Consider the following 7,519-nt stretch of genomic DNA (forward strand, 5'->3'; position numbering starts at 1 on the left):
GTTAGAGTAAATAGATTAAAATCCAATTCAAACTGTACCAACACAGCCATGCTTTCATCAGAGCTTCAGCTGAGCTCCACCTGAGAGATGAGATAATACGATCCCCATACTTGTTCTTGCCCAGGCAGGACATCACAATTCAGATCACGAGGAAGGCAATATCTGAACTAGCCGCTTCTAGTGTTAAAAAAATTAGGGACCCCCCCCAACCCATGTGTTTTTAAGAGAGCCATCCTCATTACTCTGTTGCAGTAAATCATGTGGTATACATTTCCAATATTGTGCTAGATTTTTCATAATCTAAGATTGTTGGTTGTTTATCTAGAAGTTCTTTACTCCTCTCTGTGAAAGTACAGTAGTTTAATGTGTAACAATGGAAAATCCAGAAAATGTGCCTAAATGGGGTTTTAATACAAGTCCCACCGCCACTGCCTTAAAAATGTGGTGGTGAAAACAATCCTTTAAATTTTTTAGACACACAATGCTCTTCTACTGCTACTGGGTATGGAAAGATAATGTTGTCCTAAACACAAACTACTACTAAACACAGAGCTACAGCTAATAAAAGGAAAAGTATTAGTGTAGAGTTCTAGTCCTCGAGCACTTACTCTGAGATTTTCTCTCTCCAGCTTTAACTGGGAAGTGCATGGTTTGATGACGACAGTAAGCATTTCTATCTGTTAAATCCTGATCGGTTGCTCTCAAAAGATTTGGAGGTGTGACTCTCTTTTGATAAGCCCTAAAAAGAGTGGATGCTTATCTGAAGCATCTCCAGTTCTTTTGAGGTTTGATATTTCCAATGGTTTTCTGGATCTTAAAGCTTCTTCCAGTGGAGCAAGATTAATTATAAGGGGGAAGGATCATGTCTTTGCCATGTTTTGAATAGCTATAACTAACTTAAGGTTAGCTGATTCCAACAACTTTCTTCTAAATAAGACTAAGATTATATATATTTCTAGAATTGTTTTCCAGATACAGGTCTCTTTTACAAACAGCTTTCAAATTTCAGATGATTTTTTTAAAAATGAATTCATTGAATTTAAATTTTGATTTACTCAAAATGTTCTTGGAGAGGAAGCTCATGAATGAATATACACTTTCTGATTGGGCTGCAAGGAAATATGACTGTGATGTCAGTAAAAAAAGCCCCAACTGTTATTTGTTAATTGCTGTTATACCATCAAGGTTAATTAAAAAGGGGGGAGGGAATTTTAACAGGATCAAAATCATTTGACTATGAGCTTGAATGACATGACAATGCCAGCTGTAACACATGAGGCTTAATACCAGAAATACCTTTACAATTGCACTTAATCATGGTTTTTTTTTCCTCCATGAATACTTTCGTGTATACTGAGTTTCAAGCATAAAAACCAAGGCAATATAGATTCCAGGGCTTTTCAGGCCCCTTGTACGGTATGTATAAAAATGTGTGTTTGCATTTCTTTAGGAATGAGTAAAAACAGAATTTCTGAATGAGCCAATGTTTTCCCAGTTATTTTGTCAAATCAGCAACTATGCTGCCAATCTTTGATATACTCACACTAGCTACTAAAGTCAAATCAGTCCCTTGAATGTGGGTTTTGCATGCTCACAATTTGTGCTGCTTGAATCAGGAGGCAACTGTTGTATTACCTCTCAAGTTTATGCCAATCTCTCTAAACAATCTATGGAAAATGTGCTTTCTGAGCTGGGCTGCACACAACCACTAGGTGGCTGAGGGTTCTTTTTGTATTTCTGCTGCCATCTAGTGGTAGTTTGAATTGTTGCTATCCAGAACCAGTAAACATAGGGACTTCATCTGTAATTAAAACAATCTATCATAGAGGTTTAGCTATAATGTCCAGGATCCAAAGAGTTACCATACTGTAGATACATCTGAGATCTCAGACATGTCCTGAATAGATTCTTTCTCTTCAAACATCCTATACTCAGTCACAATTTGCTTTTTAAGGTACTTTCATTTCCTTCCTTCATTTTAAAATTAGTTTACCAATGATGCATTGGGAATTGTCCTAAAAAAATCAAGTCCCAAAGTGAGAAGGTAGAATTTGTTGCTTTATGTTTTGGACCTGTCCAAGTGTAATCCATGGCAAACATTTCTTCTGGAATTATTCCTACCAAAATACAATGAACAATTAAATCCCAGATACTTCTTTTGTTTTGCTCGGTGTCATATTGAAATCAACCTGAATTGTCACTTTCTAGTGGCCTTTGAAATACAGACTCATTGCCCTGCCAATAGAATTAATGAGGGCAGACTTCTCGGTATTAAAAAATATTTAGCATCAAAGATTTTTTTTTTATTGTATTCACCAAAGTCTCTGATGGCCATTTAGAAGCTTACTTTTAAAGACCAACGAAATAGACAAAATAAAGGAAAATAAAGAAAATAACCATAAAAATACAATTGAATTGCCTTTGAAGTAGGAGACAAATCTCCACAAGATAAAATTGCTTCTTAAAATGTGTATGTTTTTGTATCCTTTTTTCTAGTAGGAAAAGAACTGACTTGAAAACTTGGTGTTTTTTTTCTTAGTGCCGTGCGTTGCTTTTGTGTGTAATAATATTTGAATGTAATGACAGCAGTGCCAATTTGCCAAAGATGTCAAACTTTTTTGTTTATTTGAATTTGTTTTGGGGCTTTATTTTGGGGCTTTATTTTTTAAGAGTTGGGTGGGTATTTTAAAATGTGGGTTACAGGGAGGAGCATTTGGGAAAGGAATTCATTTGTTTTGCTTTGATTCTGAATTTTCTTGTCAATACTGGACTTTGTGGTTTTTATTCTAAGTTAAATGGTTGACTGCAAACATTTTATTTTAGATTAGTTGAAGAAACATGCAATAAGATTGGCGTAGTTTCGATATCAGTGTGTCTTCATGAGAGTGACTGTTACTTGTGGACATTTTGATTTTATGTAACCTTTATGTGAGATAATTATTTGTAAATATTTACCATAATTTTATTGGTTCCAAAAATAAAAGTAATTTTTTAAGTTCAGAGGTTCTATCATTCTTTTAATTTGAAAGTATTGAGTGCATATGATAGGCACAACAGAAACGACTTGCTTTCAAATGCCAACTCTGCTGAATTTAAAGCCACTTTGGGAAACAAAACCATCAAAATAAGACAAAGAATGGTTTCCCTTGATGAAGCACTTTGCATATCTACAAGGGGCAACAGTTAAAAAGTCAAGGTGCTGCCCACAACTGTGAGTTCAAAATCTCACCCCAAAATGTTAAGCTGATGCTATGACTGTAGGGCTAAAGCTAAACCCTTTATGGCTTCCATCTTGACCTTCAGAATATCTCCTTCATCAGTGGACGGGGAATGGCTCTGTCAAAAGCTAGATGGTTTGAAATATTTCTCTGATTTTTAACATCTCCTGAAAGCTTCTTGTCGCCACAGACTTTGAATGAGGGGTGAGTAAATTAAATAAGATCTGAAAGAGAACACTTTCTCCCATCCACTAGAAAGAGAATTTTTCAAGAAATTCCACTGGCCAAATTGGTGATTCATAAAATGAAATTAACCTTAATATAAAGTGTATGCTCTTATATAAAATTGTAATGAATGTTTAATTATTTATTCTTGTTGAATTATGAACTATTGGATTATTTAAAATAGAGTGTCTAGCAGAAAAGGGAAAAGTGATGTTACATATGACTTCTTGCTCCAAAGACTAGCATTTGCATTGCCTGTTTTGAGAGCAAAGCGAAACAATAGAACAGTCAGTCCTTGGCTAATACATTAACTATATGGATTGTGAACCAAGCTTTATATTTATTTCAAAAAAGTGCACCTGACAATACTTTGATTGCAATTTGTCCGTCAATCAACATCACAGAGAAAGGAATGTATTTTTCTGGTATAGTTTTCTCTCCAATCTGATGGCCCTGAAGAAAACCAAGCAGAAGTAATGCTTTTGTCTTTCAATTATGCTGTTGCATTTTCATGATGCTTCCAGCAAAGTACTTCGAATTCCAAAACATTTACTAAAATGTCAATTTATACATGTGTAAACTCTCCTCATAAACTACAGGTAGATCTCCACTTCCAGTCACAATTGAGCACAAAATTAGCACCCACTGCTAAACAAGGCAATTAAATGAGTTGTGCCTGATTTTGTTTTTTGGCCATAGTTGTTAAACGAAACACTGCAGTTTTTATGTGAATCTGGCTCTCCCCACTGACTTTGTTGGAAGTTTTCTGGAAAAGTTACAAATGATAATCACAGGGCAACCATCATAAACACCTGCCAGTTGCCAAGTGCCAGAATTTTGATGAGGTGACCATGGAATGCTGAAATCATCATCAGTGTTAAAATTGGTTATAAGTCTTTTTCCCCCCAGGGCCATTGTAACTTTGAATGGTCACTAAATGGTTGTAAGTTGAGGATTACATGTACAGTGTTCTAATCAGAATTAGATGTTCACAGCTGGCTTTTTAAAACAAAAGATTTGGTTTCCTTTTACAAAGATCTACAGTACTACAGAGCAATCTCTTAAACTCCTATTTCTTCCTGAGCAACCATGGATAAAATAAATAAATAAAGTGAATCGATGTTATTATATTCCAAAATCAAGACATCCATAGACAATAGCTACTAATGATATCTAAGGATCAACTATAATTATGAGGTTTCATTCCTGACAAGGACTTAACTAGCAAGCAACCAGATAAGATATCCTTGTGTAACCCCCCTAAAGTGACACTTATCACAGCCTAATAAAACGACACCTTGAAAATTAAAGTGGAACTCCTGCTATGAAACACTGCATTGTACTGGGTATTTTGCAGGTAAATGAGATGTATGTATGCATGTATGTATATATGTATCTGTCTGTCTTTGAGTCGGTGTTGATTGTCTGGACCAAACCCTGCTGGATTTTTTTTTTGGCAAGGTTTTTAAAAAAGGTTTGCCATTGTTTCTTTCCCTGGGCTAAGAGGGAAGGACTGGCCCAAAGACAACCAGTTGGCTTTGTGACTAAAAGTGGGGCTAGAACATAATGTTCTCTGGAGTTCTAGCCTTAACTACTGAACAAAATTGCTGATGTATGTGTATGATTGTATGCGTATGACTATCATTAAGTGTTGTACCTTATGATTCTTGACTCTTGATGAATGTATCTTTTCTTTTATGTACACTGAGGGCATTTGCACCAAGACAAATTCCTTGTGTGTCCAATCACACTTGGCCAATTAAGAATTCTATCTATTCTATCTACATGTATATGTATATGCATATCTATATCTACCTATATCTATATATTTACCACCTACTGGGAGTTGGGTGGCATATACATTTAATAAATAATAACATTCTTATTAATTTTAGTTGCATTTAATTCAGAAAAACATGTGAGTGATAGGCATTCTTTTTGCTATATTTAACCTATTTCCTCCCCTTGTTATTATTATTTTTTTAAATCCCTCTCCGAATTGCCTTTTACAGCTGTGGGAAGTATCATATCCGATTACAACTCCAATAATGTTCCTGCCTGAAGTGCAAAGTCTATTTTCCTCTCTTTAGGTGTTAAATCTCATGTCGCTCCATTCAGCAATGGGAGCCCTTGGAAAATGCAAATATCTCTTTCATGGAAGTTTCTGTACAAATAGGCACTGCCTAGTGTGCCGCCTCCATGCTGTCCTTCAAACTTTACGTAAATGTAGAACTGCAGAAAAGAAAGGAATGTTTGTTCCCCGGGAGAGTCTATAATTAAAAGCAACATAAAAGAATTCCCCCCTCCTCCAATTCAAGTGAAGTACTTTTTTCAAATAAGCGTGACTTAAAACTGCATTTTCAAGCACTGCAGATTAAGCACAACCTTGGCAACACCTTCCTACAGGATCTGTTGGATTGCTCTCTGTTCTAATCTACCATAGCAGATGGCAATGGATAGATATTCTCGTCTTCATTTTACAGAGTTGCTGAGTGAACTATTTAATTGATTAGGCCAGAGTTGCTTGAGTGAAGTATTTTAATTAATTAAAACCCCCAAAACTTTAACCTTAGACTGTCTACAATTGACCTCACCCCTTTCCTAAGAGGTCTGTAGGGGGCATGCATCAGTGCACCAACGTGCACTGTTGTTTCTTTTATTTTTTATTTTTCTTATATGTATCCATGTATCCATAGTTATGTTTTTACTTATACCTATTATCTTGTAAGCAATTGACAAAAATGAATGAATAAATAAATATAATTTATTATGCCTCTGGGCATGAGAGCATTTTTTTCCCCCATGACGATAGTGATAAGAGAGGATGGATACAGGTAGTCCCTGACTTACAACCATTCATTTAGCAACAGTTAAAACATCCCTAAAAAAAAGCTTACAACTGGTCCTTAAGACCATCATAGAAGTCCCATGGTCATGTGATCAAAATTTGGGTACTTGGCAACTGGCACTTAGGTATGATGGCTGCAGCATCTCGGAGTCATTTGGTCATTATTTGCAACCTTTCCAGCCAGCTTCTGACATGCAAAGTCAATGAAGAATGCCAGTTCACTCAACAACTACATGATTTACTTAAGAAACATGGTAAAAATATTCATAAAATCAGGCACTACTCAAGAACTGCCTTGCTTAGCAACGTAAATTCTGTTTCCAAATGTGGCTATAAGTCAAGGACTACGTGTAATCTCTTTACACTTTGCTTGAGAAAGGAGAGGATACAGCAATGGAAGGGGTCCTCATGATCAGAAGTCTACTAGAAATTGGTTTCCTAATTAAGTGAACTGCGACTTTGTGGAGGGATAAATAGCTTATAGGCTGGTAACTTTCCATAAAACCCATTGTTATAATTATTGAAGTTTCATTGATTTACTGAAATATTCTTTCCTTCTTCGTAAAGCTTAGGCCACTATCTGCTATCTTAAAGCAGGAATGGGCAACCTGCAAACTGCATGCAGATTCTGTGAGCCTCGTATTTTTAGCCCCTGGAAAACTGCCATTAAACTCTCAGTAATGGCTCTATTTTGTTCAACTCTTTACAATCTTCCTGGGCCCCATTTCTCCAGTGACTTTCACTTCTGTACTCTCACCTCTGTACTTTTCTTACTCACCAATTTTTAGAGAAGGGGTTTTGTAACAGAGTTTTCCCTTTGGTTACTTAAGGAAGGATCAGTTTTCTTGGCTGACTTTTTTTCTACTTCATTGATTTTTTTGGATAATATGTATCAATGCCTACTGCTTTTCCTTAGCATGAAACAGGTAGGGAAGGCGAAATATCTGTCTATCAGTATCATTTCTCTCTGTCTCTCTTTTTCTCTGTCTCTCTCTGACTCTCTCTGTCTCTGTCTCTCTGTCTCTGTCTCCCTTTGTCTCTGTCTCTGTCTCTGTCTCTGTCTCTGTCTCTCTCTCTCTCTCTCTATCTATATCTATATCTATATCCACATCCATATCATTTATATCTATATCTATAGCCATAGCCATAGCCATATCTATCTATCTATCTATCTATCTATCTATCTATCTATCTATCTATCTATCTATCTATCTATCTATCTATCTCC

This window comes from Pseudonaja textilis, chromosome 2 (assembly GCF_049901715.1).
Source record: "Pseudonaja textilis isolate UNSWEBS1 chromosome 2, rPseTex1.2, whole genome shotgun sequence".
NCBI lineage: Eukaryota > Metazoa > Chordata > Lepidosauria > Squamata > Elapidae > Pseudonaja > Pseudonaja textilis.